Source organism: Sipha flava, unplaced genomic scaffold (assembly GCF_003268045.1).
Source record: "Sipha flava isolate LNK unplaced genomic scaffold, YSA_version1 121_pilon_pilon, whole genome shotgun sequence".
Lineage (NCBI taxonomy): Eukaryota > Metazoa > Arthropoda > Insecta > Hemiptera > Aphididae > Sipha > Sipha flava.
The window spans coordinates 361,421-381,661 of NW_020271747.1; the positions used below are offsets into that span (position 1 = coordinate 361,421).

At 27.6% G+C, this 20,241-nt stretch overlaps 1 protein-coding gene and 1 pseudogene across 1 annotated transcript in view; one reads left to right on the top strand and one right to left on the bottom strand.

Moving 5' to 3' along the window:
- Positions 1-12,396, bottom strand: part of LOC112693978 — a 13,461-nt pseudogene extending 1,065 nt beyond the window's left edge.
- The window catches only part of LOC112694008 (zwei Ig domain protein zig-8-like), a 571,990-nt gene that overhangs the window by 27,721 nt on the left and 524,028 nt on the right, over positions 1-20,241 (top strand). The gene's annotated exons all lie outside the window — the stretch shown is intronic.

The window sequence follows — 20,241 nt, forward strand, 5'->3', positions numbered from 1 at the left end:
TTCTAATACAAATTAAACATTTTACTTACATTTTTTGTTTTTTTTTTGTGAAAAAATTAAAAAAAGTTTGATTTTTTCTTTTTTCTGACATTTTCTCCGAGTTAGATTGAAAAATTTAAATCCTGTACAGTAACCACGTTGCACAACCAAAATATCAAAATGGCAAAATAATACGTTCTGCATTCACTGTGATACTGCCCGACTGCCGGTTTATAATATTTTTCGACGCCCGTTTGTGTATATTTATTATTTATACCCCTATTACATTATACGATTAGTGTAACGTCGTAAAGATAAGAACAGTCGTCGCCCGTTGGGTGTCTTGTCACTAATCGCTTACAAATATTTATTTATAGATTTAATCATGAAACCGACCTATGCATAATGTTATATAAGTAATAATATATGCATTAAATACCTACTAGCACGGCCGAAGCTGTAGAAAACTCACAAAATAAAGATGACAATTTAAAATTAGTAAAATACAATTTAAAACTTTTTGAGCGAATATCATAGACCATTAAAATAATTTTTAAATGTTCTTAACATTTCGGGGGGGGGGCCTGCAGCCCCCTCAGCCACCCTGGCTACGCTACTGGAATGAGCCCACATGTTCTTATTTTGTCTGTGATATCTTTTAATATTTCATATTTTACGTACTTCTTTACCTATTTGAATACAATTAATATCGCTGAAAAGAACAACCGTACAATTCGTACAACACCAAGGTAAAAAAAAAAATTATATATTTAATTACAGTCGTACAAAATGTCTAATCAAAATAACACATCGTCGCGCTCGATATATAATCAAAATAATATACCACCGCACTCGGAATCTTAAAATAAGCTTTACATTGAAAAACCGATGTCTCCAATCACTATTATTAATCGTAATCAAATTGATAAACATAATGAAATATTAAAAACCGATGTGGATGATTTATCATCCGTCGATTGGTCTCTAGTAGTGTCTCCACACCTCAAAAGTGTCAACATACTTTTTCATCTAAAACTTCTAACAAAATCAAATAAAGTAATTCGACAAGCCAGTTCACAACTTAAAACCGTAACGCTGCACTTCCTGTAAATTTAACTACTAAAGATATTAACCAAATCTCGGATTTACCAAAAAGCACACCTCAATTGCTACCTCCAATTTTTATCAAATCCAATCTAAATTACAAACTTTTCTGCGATTTCATCAAATCATTAATCGGTCCTGATGAATTCTTTTGTAAAAGCCTTATCAATAATTTAAAACTTCAAACAAAAGCGCCTGATTCATTTCGAAAAGTATCTAAGTTGTTCAAAGAAAAATAAGTTGATTTTCAGACATACCAAACTATAAAAGAAAAACCATAGGTACAGAGTAGTTTTTCGAAACTTGCATCATATCACGCCAAGTAATCTTATAATACAAGATTAAGTTAATTAAGTTTTAACGCAAAACTAGCCGTAGACGTTAAAAATAAAATAACAAAACTATCACTATCTCTATTTTTCATAGAACTGGAATCTGACCAAAAAAACAATGAAATATTAAAATTAAAACTAATATACTACATCAAAAGTGAAAGTTGAAGAAACACATCCACAACAAAAAATATTACAAATGTCTCAGATGCTAAAAAATCGGTCACTTTAGATCATATTGTAACCACGTATCCCAATGCGTGAAATGTGGTAAAAACTGCGTAATCTCCGACTGTCTTAAATCTGCTGAACAACCACCTAATTGCACATTGTATGAGGGTTAATAATCAGCAAGTTATGGAGACTGCTCTGTGTACAAAAATCTTCAACAAAGATACAAGAAAAATTAAAAAAAAAATAAACCCAAATTTCAATTAGGATATTAAATTAGTAATTTACATTTATCTCAACTCTGTAATTCTGACAATTCAACCTATGCTGGTACTGCAACTTAAGTTTTCTCAAAAACTCGTCACTATTTATTACCATTGTTTCAGGAACCCACAATTCAAGCAAAAAACTTTTAAGTAAACAACAACTGTTGTGCGATCGGGCTGCACAAGAAGCTGGAGGACGAGTTGACGCGTGTGTATGTGTGTGTGTGTGTGTGTGTGCGCACGGACGGCGGACCTACACGTAACCCGTCGTGTGCGATTATTTTACCGTTACAGCAAAATATGCTTCGATGACCCTGTAAGGAGGTAGAGAGTGGACTATATATAATTTTAGGGGCGGTTCACATCTGACTAAGTTAAGTAATTAAAATGATGAGTGTTAGGTGACCAATAACAACACAATATTTTATATATAATATATATCATATAATATATAATCATATTATGATAATGTGCAGAACAATTTATTTGCTTGTTTCTACAATAAAATAACTTACATACTAGGGTTAGTATATGGGGCGCACAATCACAAGTCGATCGGCGGAAACGATTGAACAAATAAATATATATATGGGCGCGTCGAAGACGGCAGAATAATACAAAAGTACGTCGAATTCGTGACGAATAAAATAATAATAATAATAAACAAATGATATCGTGTGGACGACCTGATAACCTGGCTGGCTCGATGATAACACGATGTTGGTGCTGTGATTCGTCTGGAACGACGACGAAACGACAGGCGTTGATTGCGACACTCGTACTATCGTCGAATATGACGAAAAACGTCGACGATACCACGTGCGTACGTGCGGTGGTCGACGGTGGTACGGAGGTAATCCAACTTGAACGATGCGATCGTTGATCGAGGGGATCGGGCGTGATACTTACAGATGCAAAATTTATACACTACAAAACACGGCACGCGTGGACTGTCCGTTGTCGCGGCGTAGAACGCTGCTCAAACGATAAACATAATAGACGCGACGATTCGCACTGCGTATAACGGGCGGGCGGAACACGTGGGCGCGTGAGCGAGCGGGGCTCAATCGCACGGCAAAGATCGGCCGTAATATAACAAAATTAGTAATGACGCATCAGACACCAGACGGTCGTACTAAAACACGTGGACGGCGTAAATGACCACGGGTCGATGGTCGCACAGCGAAAATCGAACGGGCGACGAAAAACACGAAACCAGCACGTGCGTGATGAGTCGGTGAGCACAGGGGCTCGGATGAGTAGCCAAGACGGCTAGTTACCGACGAAAAAAAACACTACGCCAAATGGCTAACGAGCCAAAAACAAAACGTTCGCGGACGCGGAACGGCGATTAGCACGGATGAGCAAAAAACAAAGGCCAAACATAGAAAAAAAATGGTGGACTGACGGCGACCGGACACCGGATCGCGAACCTGTTCCATATACGGTGGAAGAACGACCAAAAACACGCCGGCGGCGGGTCACCGGTGACGGGCAATTTGGCCGCGGCGATAGCGGGGGTCCAGGTTGGACGCTCTGGCGCGACAACGTTACGGCATATTATTAATTGCGACATGACCGCGTGCAATTTGAATTAGAACTTGTATCACATAACTGTATCCCCATCACTTTATCTTCAATATACTGCCTTTCAAATTATAACATAAATCAAAGAAAATTAACTAACATTTTAATTTCCTATATGTTATGGTTATTTAATAACCTAAGGGTAATGCATTTATAGCAAGGAATGGCTTCAACGCAAACCTTAATACTTGGTGATGAGTGGCCAAAAATCATATGTTAAATACTTTCTTAAATCATATTTTAAAACCACTATTCCGTTATTTCACCTCCTAGCCCAACCTACTTATCTATTCATTAAAATAAACATTCTGACATGTTTGATTATTTTTTAACCAGATTACCCAGACATTAACCACTAGAGCATATGATATATACAGCTTTCTAGTGACCTGTTATATTATCTCTTGTCAATAATCCTATTGAAAACATTTGACCTTTTCTAACAAGTTAATAAAAATTGCATAACATTTAAAAATTACTTAGACAATACCATAAATTTAAACATATATCAGAAAATATACAATGAAATAAAACGTTTAGGTTTTACTATTGGTAAAAAATATTCAACAATCAGTAAAAATCAATTCTTACCAAATTAAAAACCAACATTCCAAATTATAAATTACCTCGCAATTTTCAAAAATTAATTGTATGAAAGCGCAAAATCAGAGTCCACTGGAAAAACTATAGGTACCCCAATAATAAGCAACTTAATCAAACAATAAATTTAATAAAAAATAAATTAATACAATTCAAATCAGAACAATATCAGTCATACCTTATTAATTTAAATCTGCAAAACACTTGAATGTGGGGGCAACAAAACATTTAACCAAAACTGGAGAAAATATTGCCTCACTCAGTTTAACTTACGGTACATAAAGTATAACAGACAATGAGAAGGCTAATAATTTCGCTAACCAACTCCATGAAATTTTCAAACAACATCAAGATTTCTTAGATAATAATATCCACATTAATGATATACTATATACGATTTTCTCAATGATTTCCTATAAATGTTTCTACCGATAAAACCAATTTCACCGGGTGAAATCAAATATACCATAAAAATATTACTTGTTGTAAATCTCCAGGAAACGACTTTATGATAAATAAAATATTAAAATATCTACCATAAAAATGTATTCTTTTTCTAACACATATCTACATTGGTATTTTTAGATTATCTTATTGTCCTTCCCTATGGAAATCTGCAGTAATTATTTTAATTCACAAGTCTGGTAAGCCTAAACACTTATTTACTTCATACAGGCCAATTAGCTTACTGCCTATGCTAGGAAAATCTTTTTGAGAAACTGTTGCTTAAAATAATTCATCCAAATACATTAAAAAAGGGAATCATCTTAAATTTCCAATTCGGTTTTCGTTCCAAGCATTCATTTAACTATAGAATTCAACTATCCAAAAAATTCACCGCTTATCAGATTCTATAGCAACGGCACTCAAAAAAAAAACAAAACTGTATAGATTTATTTATTTACATCGCACGAGCTTTTGATCACATTTTGCATGGGCCCTAACCTACAAACTCAAAAAAATATTTCCGGAACTTCACTTCTTACTACACAAATTATATTTAAAAGATAGAACTATTCAAGTACATTAAGGAAACGAAACTTCCGACTCTTTCAATATTGATGCAGGTGTTCCGGAAGGTAGTGACTATATGACTCATGTAACATATGTCAATTTTATTGATTTCTATCATATTTACTTATTGTTATGTATTATACAGATTGTAAATTTATTTTAATAAAAAAATAAATAAAAATATTTTTCATAATTTTGGGGCGAATTATAAGTCATATGATTCTATCATTATTAACATGTCTATATTATCAAGTTGATTGTGAATGAACGCGTTATTTTTAACTATAATATATGCGCAAACGATGACATTGACATTTTTTTTATTGCATAGGATTATAATGAGTTTTCAATCGGTAATTTTCTTCCGTAATTTCACAGAGACGAATTAATAACGGACGAATAATAATGTGAAAAAAAAAAATAAAAATAAAATATTACTTTCAATTATAATATAATTCGTGTTTCGATTGAATAGTTCTTTTTTATGTACAATTTTAAAAATTTCAACTATACAAATTTGATCAAATTCCATAATTGGTTTCTCATTGTATTTAAAAAAATTACACTGGTAAACGATTTAATATATTTTTTAAATATTTCCGCATAAATAAACCACACAAATAATAATTAGAAACATTGCTGCAAATCAAAAAAAAAAAAAAAAAACTTTAAAAATTATCCATCCTACTTATTCATTTTAATTTTCCATCTACCTAAAAACCCAATCTGTCAATTAAACCGTAAATATTGTCGAGATTTACTGTAAAGTATAATGTTAGTGTACATATTAATATATGTACATATAAATGTATAAACATCTGTCAAAAAGGGTTCTATTGTAAGACGGTCTCCCTCTTGTGATATTTCCATATGTTTGTAAATTATTTCATTAAATTATCTTACTGTGCAATAGCATATATTGTTAATTTTCTCAATAAATATAGAAAAAAACCGATGTTCCATTAGTGTTTATTTTTTAATTATTAATTTCTTATACTTTCTCAGTACACATATTAAATAATATTATGCAATAAAAATTTGAATACAGTAAAATATAAAAAAAAAAAACACAACATTTTATCAATATTATTAAAATTGTTTTGCATCATTTAACTAAGTTTTTCTTTATCGTTTTTACATTTATAACAAGTACTTAAATAATAATGTTCGTTCATGTTTATTTATGTTTTCATTTTATATAAAATAAATATCGATAGAGATAATTATGTATACACCAAAATGGTATAGGTAAATATTTGTAGGTGCAAGGCGGGTGTTTACTCGATAGTTATCCGTCTATCCAAATATTTGAAAGGTTTTTTAACATATTTTTTAGATACAAGCATAGGTGCTAGGTGGTATTTATATTGTTTGTGGATATTTTGAATACCGAGCAAATGATAGAATCGATAGCAACTTACGTTGATGATGAAGTATTATTATTATTATTATTATTATTATTAAGTATTATTATTTTTAATATGGAGTTTTTTTTAATATGTAGTCAAAACTCTTAAAACACTATAATATATATCGGGTAGAGCCGATTCAATTAAGTTGTTTAATATTATTATTTTTTTATTATATATAGACATTATTAGGACAGATTTACAAATATATATAGATTATTGAGTGTAACACCGTTTAAAAAATTGAGTACAACTTATATCCTACGATTGCCGTATGATTTTTTTACATACAAATATGATCCAAAAAATAACCAACAATAAACAACTACGATATTGATTTACCATCAAATAATCAATTACAATGTGTATTACAATAAAAGCCTGGAAGCTGGAATACATTGAACACATTATAAGAAATAATCAACGACACAATATACTACAGCTTGTATTACAAGATAGAAGGAAAAATAAGTGTCAGAAGGAGACGTATATCTTGGCTGAAGAATTTCCGTGTCTGGTACAATCCAACATCCGGAACAGATAGGAACTCATAGAAGAATTATAATAAAACGTCGAGTTGAAATTAATTTTTTTAGATACACATTTTACCATTTTATTTTTTATTTTTACAATCTCAAACAAATTTCATCTCCTCTAAAGAATTTTGAAAATATTGTAAATTATTATTAATACTTTTATATATTCTGTACAGATATCAATACTTGTGATAGCACGTAATGTGCCGAAACATTTTAATTAACAAATAATATAAAAAATAAATACTGTCGGCACACAAATAGATGGTTTAGATATAATTATAAAATTATATAATTTTTTTTGGAATTATAAAAACCTTAATCACGTTAATGATGTAATAATGTTGACATATCATATATGAAGGTGTGTGTGTGTTTGTATGCTCATTATATATTTCGACCCATTGTTTTCCCTAGGTAACCTAAGTATTTGAAGGCTTTAGGCGTCTCCATTTACTGAAATCCCTGAAATGTATAGTTGTACATGTGTACTTATTCAAGTACCTACGCTTAAATCATGTTTTCTGGCCCATTGGAGACCGTTTATTGGACAACTAATACTGTATTATAATTATTTCAACTCAGAGGACCATATATTTATGTTAAACGGCCCAATTAATTACAGTAAATTGACCTACGACCGTTATTTTTAGAAAAAAAACAAAACTTATGTATATATTCATGTACTTATATGATAATAATAAACATAATATGTTGTATAAAAATGAATACATGCGGTTCTTATTGACAATTTATTTTGGTAAAAATTTTTTTCTTGTTCTCATTAAATAATGCAAAGTAAAATGCTTTGAATGGAAAACATATACGAACCATTCACCTCAATTATTATTTATGAGACTCTGGAAAAAAATTTTATACTATTACAATCAAATGTTGTTGATCTCTCCAAATTTTCAATAAGTACTTCTTCACTTTATTCCCTTATTGCTTTCCATGTAAAATGTATTTCTTGTCGACCTCTTCGAGTGTACTCGAGTGTTTATTTACAAAATATATTTATAAAACCTAGATTTTATATGATTGAATGAAAAATTATACTTAAATATACGAGTATTGTAAAAATACATCTCGAGATTGATTGAACTTTTAAATCCAATTCGATCGTAGAATTGCTTAATTATAATATTTCTATATAATAGTTTTACATTTTTAATATAATTATGAACAACTCGATAACCATATTATACAAACACATTTTTTTTTCTGAAAGATGTCTTGTTATAATTTGAAAAATTGTTGAAAATCTATAGTTCATAAGTATTAAGTCTATAGCTTTAAGTTCGTCAAAGAATATTTTTAAACTTATTATTCATATCAAATATTAATATAAGTTATAAAACCTCAGTAAAAAAAAAATAATTTGTTATGAAGCTAATATTGTATATTCATTTAATTAAAAATGAGTGTGCCATAAATCGATTCTAAAAGAAAAACCAATATTAAATATTGAAATGAAAAAAAAAAATACCTTAATAAAAAATACAAATATGGCATTTCCAATATATCTTTCATGGTGCATAAAATAATTTTAAAGTAAAGATTATTAAAATGAGTTTTCTGTAAAATGAGTAACATTTTGATATCAAAAAGCTTACTGAATTGGAAATATACTTAGAAATTAAAAGTTATTTTTTAAGTGTGCCAAAGTATAAACTTTTAGTTAAATTTTTAGTATCTATTTCGGAAATACTATTTTGTATATTAATTTTTTTATCAATACTATATTTAATATACGTCAACCATTTCTAAATAGAAATGAGTAATAATGTAAGTATTCTATTAGGTAACTCTATTCAAATATCATCATTAATATAATTTATTTGATTTATTAAAATTTGGGTACATGCTCATGATAACCGTCGAAATTATTGCCTTATCTTGAATACAGTGGATATACATTGCGTCTTTCTGTTTAGCCAAAATGAGAAAACTTGAAAATATAACACAATTATTTTGATAATAATAAATAATTTATATTTGATCTAAGAAATCTAATGGAACATTTCTATTTAGTTATTGTTTTTAATAATTTAAATAATTAAATTAAGTTCATATTTTAACGATCAATAATTTCAACAAAATATTTAGAAAAATGCTTAATTAATTATGTAAATATATATTTAAATTATCATATGTTAGGAATATACAGTACCTATTAGATATATTAAAGTGGTTATAAGTTAGAAAGTAATAAGAGTTAAAGTAGAGATCATTATTATTAATTAGTTGTTTTAGAAGCATTTGTTTTATTTTGAAATGCATTTGATCGAATTCACTATATTATGGTCAAAGAAGATCATTCCAAGAATTATAATGGATTTAACGATGGATTTTACTTTTCGAGATTTCTTTCAGATTATTTAGTTTTCTCTAAGATCACTACGATTTTTTAGTCGGAAATGTACTGTTGATATCTACAGATGTTTATCAATATTTTCGTAAAAAAAAATCTATGTAAATAGTATGCAGTACAAAAAATATTATATTTTGATAAAATTTATTAAAATTCTACTTATGTTTATAACGTTTTTATAAAATTTATTGTGAAAACGTCAAATTAATATAATTTTTCAGCAGCTACAAACATACTAGAGGAGTTTAAAACTTAAGCTATTTTATAGATACTTCTCATCGTCAACTACGGTTATAGCGATACTTAAGAAACATTTATACTTTCTTTGATATAATGCACTTCGGTCAAACATAGATGATTGTGTTTCTCAGTTAACGTCAGCAAACCAAATGAGAAAATCACGTATTACGAGCGAAGAGAAAAATAAAACATTTTTTAAACGCAAATATTATTTTTTTTTAGACAATCACGTGGAAGATTTCTTAAAGATGATCTGGCGCTTATAATTATCTGGAGTGAGGACATAAAAATATCCGAGAGAGCGAAAAATCGTTTGGTACAGTGATAAATCATTGTTATTGCTTAAGGTAAAATGAAAACCCATTCTTGTTCTTATCTCGCGGTATTCGGTTTTTAAAAGTGTGTATTTCGTACATAAACGATAAAAGACATCGTTACCATCTTATAACATTGGTTCTGTACATGCATTGTACGTAGATTTATGATTTTTTTTTTTTTGTCATTACGTCTTTCCGGTCGAAAAAAAAATAATAATAATAATAATAAAAATTAAAATTAAGTGCATAAAAAAATGTTGTGTCATATTTTTTTTGGAAATAATCCAAAAGCAATGATTGAGATCAATAGATGATAAGATACATTTTTTAATCTAATTTATATTTTTTTCTTTAATATTTTTATACGTCCCATACTTAAAGAAAATATAAATAATGGATTATAGTAATGGTTCTATATTATTCGATGCTATAATTTATAATAATAAAAATACATTTTTATATTTAATTTTATACAACCCTAAAACCTATATTAATTTATATAAATTTAAAATATACTTGTTTTCAAACATGGTTTTTATTAATTATTACACAGCACCATCACATAGAATGGTAATAAATGTTGACTAAGTCTAGTGGCAAAATTTGGGTTCTAGATTAGTATACACAAGTTAAAAGCATTATTGTTATTATTATGTTTTGTTTTCTATTTTTGGTAAGTTATTCAATAAATATATATTTTTTCTCATAACACTTATAATATATATTTATTTTGTAAGTAATCTCATCAATGGTTTTCAGACTTAAATGTGAGGTACATTTTTCTAATAAGTTAAAATGTATAAACAAAATAATAGTTTTGGTCTTTATATATTCTTACTTTTTAAATATCACTAATATTTGTATCTTACAAATCTATTGACTGCGTAAGTTTTAGTTTAGTTGTTAGTTTTGGAAATTAATTCTGATAAACAGGCTATTTAATTATTTTGTGACTATCGTTATACACATATTGTACGTAGATTATCGGTACGAAAATTACAGATTATCAACTTCGGTTAACTTAATGATGAAGCAAAATAATTTTTCAAAATCCATACCACATCACTCAACTGATCGGTACGGTAGAATATATTTACCGATCTATAACGCTCGTGTGATGAACAGAGATGAGGAACAACCGTTTGCAATCCCTTAAACTGATAATATACATTCCTTCCTCGTCCTTACACCTTCTTCGGCTACCACAGTAACGCTGCCGCGTTCGAGGTCGATACCATATGGGCTATACAATAAATATCTAGTAGTTTATTTAATAAACCCTGATTATACCGTCACTTTGAAAACAGCATTTCTTCGAATAACATACCCTAAATAATCAAGCTCTACAGCCTATTCGTGTTAAACATCCCTCTCAGGCGTACAGATGTGTCTTGAAATTATTTTTAAGCACACCATGACCAATTTATAAACTCTGCGAAGTAAAATAATATAAAGTGCTACTTCGTGCAGTGCACGATTATTAGTATTTCAATGAACGTTATCCTAAAGCATATGATAAAGTATGCAAACTGGTAACATAGTTCGACATAATAACAAAATCGTGTAATATTTTTACTACATAGTTATTACTATATTCATATACCTATTGTTTATTATATATTTATAAACAAGGTGTACGTTTAACCTTTAATGTACGACTGCTTTTGCCCACCTTTGAAAACCCGATTAGACAGGTGACATCGATTTCACGGCTGCAACATCGTTGCTACCGTCTGAAAATGACCTTTTTTTTTTTTTTTAAAAAAACTTTGAATCTTGATAAATAATAAAAATAAACACACATCAATTGTCATTATATTGTTTCTGGGTTTGAAAATTATTTGATTTTCTATACGTGTCTTTGGATTCCTCACTTCCCTAGGATCCATGACATTCCATCAGTGCATTGATGTATTAATCGGATATTCCACACTTGGTCACGATTTATATCAAACTTGAATCTATAGAGTAGCAGACTCATTTACACAATATATATGTATTTTAATCAATTAATAGATTGGTGGTTTTAATTTTCACGATTTTATTTCAATAATGAATGACCGGAAACAATATTGTTGACCCTAATCAACCCTTTTTTTTATGAGAATTTTGTTTTTCGTCAATAATATTTTTGGTGTTGATGAACTCGTATAATGTGTTCCAGTATACAAGTACGCGTTTTATACAAGTAAATAAATCATCTTTATGGAAAAAGTAATCCAATATCTATTGTTACACGAATTGTTTTCCAGGACACGGAGAACTTGTGGCAAAAGGTAACGTTTTCATAAACTTTGAATTATGATGTGGTATATATTGGTGAGTTAGTGATGTTTAAAATCGGTACATTAAGAGAGTAGAACTGCGATGCACATGTAATAATGGAAATGAATCGAAAATTGGATTGGCGATTGGATACAATGCGTATTGGTTTTTGCGCAGTTCTTACCTCCACCGAATCAATCATGGTTTAACCTATAACCATACCTAATCTATACATTAAAAATAAGCATAGATCTATATCGCAGAAATTGTATGCTTGCCGAAAATATATTCTATGATAACAACTTTGATGGTTAAATACATACAAAATAATTAATGTAACTGTTCGAAAAATGAAAAATGAAAATGTATACTATATATCTTAAATTTATTCATCAAGGGTTAATAGTACACTGTCTTAGCTGTTGTCTCCATCTAAATATACATACTATTGCTTACGTTTAAGATTATTTCTATAGAATGGTTATTGTCACGTTGTATTTTAGTGCTTGAGTAAATAAAATAAATGAATAAGTAACTTATTATAAGTTAATGTCGTTTACTTATCACAAAGTAATGGTTTTATAGCGTTTAGTTCATCATTGTTATGTACCGATACTTTTAAATGTTCAACGCTTTCAATAATATTCCCTGGTGCTTATTTCCTTCCTAATTTGAGCACCAAATATGCATCGATTAAATTCACTCAACTAACCTAAGATAATCCGCTTTATAATCGCAATAGACTAATTGTTTGTTGACTGCGAGTGCTCGAGTGGGAAAAGCGATTTTTTATTCATGTCTTTCGTACGCTGGGCGTAAAGAGGGGTACCTCAGTCCTCCTACCTCTCATAGCGCTTATAAAGCCCCCTTTAACATTTCTCCGAAAAGTTTATTGATACGTTCAAATGTTTGTTAAAAATAATTTTACACACCAAAACAGTTGAAAAATTGGCTTTGCAATTTATTTAATGTTACTAGATGTTAAACAGTGTTCTACAAACAAAACTAACATTAAATATAAAATATAAATTATAAATTATATAGTAATATATACTTGTATTTACGTTTTTTTTTTTTAATTTTTTTTAATTTTTATAAAATATATTTACAATATTAAGTGTCATTTAAAAGTTTATATATTTATACAGCACATGAATAGTTTTTGGAGGAAATTGTTTACTAACAAAAATTCATAAAATATAAACCGGTTTATGATTAATTATCTAGTAGTAAGTCTGAGAATGATTTATATATTAGAGTCCTCCTTTCTCTTTTTTTTCCATTTTAAAGCTTGTTCGTACGTCGAAATGTTGAGGAATATTAAATTAATACGAAAAAATTTCGGATCGTCGATGAAAATGACCACAAATATTAATTATGGGATGTTTAATGAGGGAAACGAATAGATATATAATTATTGTTTATATCACTTATACTATGAATAATTTTAGGAAAATAGAAAATTTTTGATTATTTAAGGCACAAAACAGAGGTAAAATCCATTTGATAATATAAAGGTTGTTCAAAATGTTCTCGAACGATGCAAGTATGTAGATTACAAAAGTGTAAATATAGTAGGACTTCCGTCCTGAATGACTAGGGTGGCGTTGGAGAAGGTTAGAAAGAAGAGCGAAAGGAGAGTTTAAAAACTGGTAATTAAATTATTTTCGCAAAAAACCAAAAGTTCAAAAATACTTCGGAATTGTGTGTTTATTTCCTATTGTGAACTACGGAACACGTATGCACACGAACTTGGAGTAGAAATTATATGTTAATACACGTGCAAAAAAAGGTATGTATGTGCATAGTTTTATAATATAATATTACATACAAATTTAATGGTTATATGTTATGTTGGTCTCTTTTTATACACCAAAAATAATAATATTAATAATATAATGCAACTACTACTGCTAAAAAAATATGAAAAAATTAAAACCTATTGTTTTATCGATGATAATTTAGAAACGTAAAAACAAATAATTTTTAAATAGAGTAATTAATGACAAGTTATAAACTAGTAAAATAATATGTGATTTTAGCTTATCAGTGTTAGGAATTATCTAGATAAAATTATCTAGATGATTTATCTAGATAAAAACTACTTACCTAGATAAAATTAGTTCAAGTTATCTAATGTTTAATTAGATTAAAAAAAAATAGTCCTATTTAGATAAATTAATTCTAAATCGCAAAAAATGAACTATTTCAGTCTTGAAATAAATGAACTTTTCATTGAATATTTGTGCTCTTTCTTTTGTTCTTTAATTTAATTTTTTTTATAATATATCTGGATTGTATTTTTGACTATTTAGAATACTAAATATAACAATACTAAATACACTAAATTACTTTATTTAGTAAGGTACAAATAATATGAAATGAAAATACTATTAATTCATCATTTCTTTCGGTTATTTAAAAAATGATATTCAACATTTTTTTTTCTAGATGAAAATGTTATTATCATTATCTTATTTAGATAACATTATTGTTATCTGGACTCAAAATTGTAGCTTATAAAAGTATAAATAGCAAAACAAATAATTATTTAAATTAATGATTAATAAAAATCGTTTTAAATTAAAATGTGTATTTTTTTTCTTTTTTCATGTGATTTTTTAGGATTTTTCGTTTACATCAATTTTTTCAGAACCGATTTGTTTATTTTTCATAGTTTCTTATTTGTAATAAATATTATAGTTCAAAAATTAATAGCAAAATAAAATATTATATTAAATTAATACTAACACAAAAAAGTCAAGAAAAGGAGGAAGAAATTGTTAGTTATTTTTTGTATTTGTACTTAAAATGATATCTTTTTAAATATATTTGAGATTTGAGATAAGAAGTGTACACCAATACTGATATATTCGTAGTTTCAACAAATTATTTTTAAATTTATGTTTACATGTATATTATGGTATAGACATTTGTATATTTATAAAAGTAAGAAAAATTATATTTATTTTTATTATTTCTCTCTCACTCTCTTTCTAATATAATCTAATATAATATATTGATGATGAAATACAAATATTCTCAGTACTTATATACAGTGATATTCCATTTGTCCCGGAGTGATAGTAAAAAAAATAATAATATCTATCAAAACTTCTCAAATACACCTCTGCTAACTTATAAAAATAAAAATTCTATCAATCTATCCGCAACCATCATACCAACCTAACAATAAAAAATATTCCGAAAAATTCTGGAACTTAAAATTATTTATTTTGGAATTCAAATATTATATTGTTAATATTATCAAATAATTAGGTAATAGAAAATAAAAAAAATATGAACTTACTTTGACAATAACTGTACCACAGAAGATCTCCTATGATTTTGAATCTCAAATCCAAAGTAAATGCTTTTGGAACAGTAATTGAATTTTAAAAATTAAAAAATACTAAAATTGAAAAACTCGTATGTCATAAAAACCGTGAGATAGGGCGTCAGAAATAAGATATTAAAATTATTTTATGACAATTAAAACATATTATATAAGTACATATTATATAACATTTATAAGTACGAAAGGTAATTTAGTGGAAAAAATACTTATGATGGATAAATAACCGCAATAATATAGAATTCAGTAAAATTACCAATATAAAACACTTTTAAATCAATTTTTTTATAATAAAATACATAATATATTCACTATTCTGTTTTTAACACAGTAAAAATTTCTTTCGTTCTTTAACCTATCAATAAACCAAACAATTTTTTATTTTTAGTAAATTATCAATTTTTGGATAAATATTAAATATATTTAAAACTATCCTACATAAACCCCTTTACTGATTCCCAGATTAATAATACATTAATTTTTTTTTCCATTACTGTGCGCTAACAATATCATAGGAACAATTAGTTTTTACAACTTTTAGTTGATGTCTTAATGGATAGAAAAATTTTCATTTGTACCAAGTATTACAAAATATATTTTCTGTTTCTATAAATATTATAATGCATATTATATACTACCCAAAGTATGTACCTAAATTATTTGTATTAATACACACCAATATTTTTAGTAACAATATTATAATTGTTATGTTAAGTCTTAATGTCCATTTAATAGTTCAATAGGAATATTGATACATTTTGAATTAATTATCCACTTAAGTAAAGTTTTGATAGCAATTATCATCTTTCCAAACATCAATAACATAGAATTATTAGTTTAAAATTATATACTAGTTTTCCAACGTCCAAAGTTTATAAGTAAGAATAGATACGAATAATAAGTATAATATTCAAACTCTAACTTTTATTTATTTTAGCAATATAAACTTAAACAATGTTGACGAAATATAAAAATGAAAAAACATCAAATACCTATTTTTTTAATAATTTATTAAAATTGATCCATTAAAATTATATATATCACTCATTATGACAATATTAGTAAATAACCATATCAAATACCCCTTAATGCAACAGAGTGAACAATATTTTTTGTTAACCCATTTTTCGCCCCACGAATAATCTGTATGGTTCGAGAGCACGCCACTTATAATTGTCCGTGTGAAAAATATGATGTGCTCAAATATACACTACAGACAGACATCGTTTGATCTTTAGACTTATTGATAGTTGATAGTCATTGCAAATGTTAATCTAATTAGAAATTGAAGGCGTTTAAGTTGTATTGGCACATCTGTGGGTATTCGCGGTAGTAATATATTTTCACCTCGGAATTTGCCATTTAAAATTATGGCTTCGATAACATTTTTCATTAATTTTTCAATAACTAATCACGTGCCGTTGCAAAACCGTGGTGGGTTCAAATTACAAAGCAAAATAACCGGAGATCCAACCTTCAGTTGTAAATTATGCGGTGGCTTGCTTGGTAAATCCAATGAGTTTAAAAACCGTATGATAATTTACAGCTTCAGTAGCATCGCAAACTATCAATAGACTTGTGTGACACCAAATCTTATGGTAACAAATGTTGTACCTTGAGATTCAATTCGTTGATGTCCACATTTTTTGCTGCTAAAATTGTTCTTTCTACCGGCCACTCATGATTTGTGTTTTTCCTGTGTAAATTTGGAAATTTCTGGTTAATGAGAGCATCTTGCGAATCAATGATTGTGTAGAAATCGATCGGTAATTGTATGCATTTCGTTTCATCCATAGTAACTTTCCCATCACCGATATCTAACAATTGTTATTAGAATCTTCCGCACGTAGCTTTTTTGATTGAATCGCAAGTATCGTAATCGTTTGCATGTTTACATACATGTTGACCATGAATTGTTGACAATGCTCACGACATCGTAGAATAACGTTGTTCTGATCGCATCTAACCATTAACCGATATCCATAATAATACTTCGAACTAACATTCTTGTTTGTTTTAACACCTGTTGTGGGCTCTTGTTTAATATTCATGCAATACCCGTCATTTAATACCAAAAATAAAATTAATAGTTTTTAAATAGTTTTTAATAGTTTTTTAATAGTATCATTTAATAATCCATTTCAATTGCGCAGTTATCGCCCGGGTCAAAAATTATTAAATTAAACTATGATTTATTAATAAATAGCACTTAGGAGCTTAAAAAATATATAAGGACTTATTCGTAGACTTACCAAATGTATATACAAAATTTCATTAAAATTGGTTAAGCCGTTTCGGAGGTGTATGGTTACAAACTTTGTGATAATAAGTTTGTATAAATTTAATGTAAGAAAATAAATAATTTTAACAAATAATTATAGAAATTAAATAGTTAATGAATTACAATTTAATGGATAATTGTATTGTTTTTAATAAGTGAAATTTTTTTGTCTATAATATTCCTACTTATTGATACACTACTTTTGGCTGGTATTTCCAAACATAATTTTACTACTGTTACTGTGGAAGTTTCATACATTTTTATTGAATATCAATGTTTTGGACATAAAAACCAAATTTTCTGGATTTATTATAACAAGGCTTAAATTATTCGAATCTAATTTTATATCGAAGGCAAATTAAAAAAAAAAAAAAAAAATTTTATATCGTTACCAGAGTTCATTTTTTCTTCCACGTTCATGACACAAGTATTAGACTGAAAAAAAAAACAAACTTTGTACCAATAGCCTATATAAAATGTATTAATTAGTATTTAATTTAACTGTTTTAATAAAAAAGTAGTAATTGTTTTAAATATATAATATATATATATATATATTCTGTCAATGAGACAGAATATTATAATTCACATGTATTCAACTCAATGATTGCCTATACAGTATAACAAAATATTACTAATATAATTATTATTTGAAACAAAAAATGTCTATACATTCTTATGTAAATCAGTTTTCATTTTTATAATACTTGTACCCCTTAATGTTTAATAATATTAAACATCTAAAAATATGTGGTTATGGATAAACTTAGTTGTTTAACTAAGTTTATGATTTTTAATAAATTATTTATTATTTGATTAACATTAAAATCAGTAAATTACACTAATCGAGAACAAAATGTTTACAATTGTATCCATACACTGGAATTTAATTTTTAAAACATAACAATATATATATATATATATATATATATATATATATATTACATGTATTGAAATCTTCTATTTATACCATTACTTAAGTAATGTCTGTAGGAGCATATAACATTTTATACACAAGCAAGATATATTATCAAACAAGTAATATGTTAGCAATATATTTTAGAATTTTTAACAAACTAAGTTCTACGCTTATAGATTCTAAAGGTCAGTACGGATGTATATACTTAGTTTCTAAGATGAGTATAAAAAAGGTATAATTAGAAAGATACTATATACACTTACTATGTACAGTTATGAATACAGTAGGCCCGTCGCTAGGGTACAAGCAAGCCATGCATTGCTTTAGGGGGGCATAACATTTTAAATAAATTGAGGCGGAAAATTTTAATATTACATTTTCAAAAAAGACAGAAATTTAATTATTATTTTGTGTCTTCATTGTTAATTGATATCGTAAGTTTTGCTATCTCATTATGATAGCATATGATCACAATGTATAATTAGTATAGTGTAATAATATATAGTGTACACTGTATATCGATAACTTTATATATATTAGTGTATACGTATAGTGTATGTAGATATATCGTATATGTAGATCGTAGCCCGTATGGCCATATTGAATATCAATGGTTTTCGATAAAAATAAAACATTGGTATTCCTATAACATAAACGTTAATATATTTATTTTTATGTTCTACATTTACCGAATATGATTGTAGTCTTCTATTTTAATAATACCTATTTCATTTTCCAACCATCGGTCGTTGGTGAAATAACTATTGTATATGCCCAATCATCTATGGTCTATGACGACGTTGAAACAAAAAATAATCGGTAATTATTATAATTTTTTTCAAGTAGATTAGTTCTAGATCCACGCCTGCTAGAGATATATTTTATTTTATTTATACTTCGTAAATTATACATATTTTTTAAAATTAATAACTCTTATATAGTTGTATAAGTTGCTAGACATGTTGAAAATGATTTTTGTCGTCTACAAACTTGTATACTACTATATTTATTTTTTTTTTTATTAGATAATTCAATATTATTATAAGCTTATAAAATAACATAGTTAATTGCACATTGATCATGTTGTCACGAAAATGACTTTCTAGTACTGAATATAAAAAAAATTGAGAAAATGAACAAAATTTTATTAACTAACAAACAGGGAGCTTCACTAAATTTTTATTGAAACAACCGTTGGATAACATTCAACAACTAAATAATGATTGTTCACAAATTACAACTACCCATTGTGCAATGAATTGTTGTATAAATGTTTCAGCGACATTTTACTGGAACCTGTAACATCGCAATGCGAGTTGCATATGTGTATGAAAAACATTGCTGCAACACTTAATGCCCTGTTTTTGCTGACACTGAGAAAACATTGTAAGCACATATTTTGAAATATAAATGCATTGTTTCATTGCAATACATACCCAATGTGTTCAAGTAATCTGTATATAACATCAAAAAATACATACCTATAATGTTA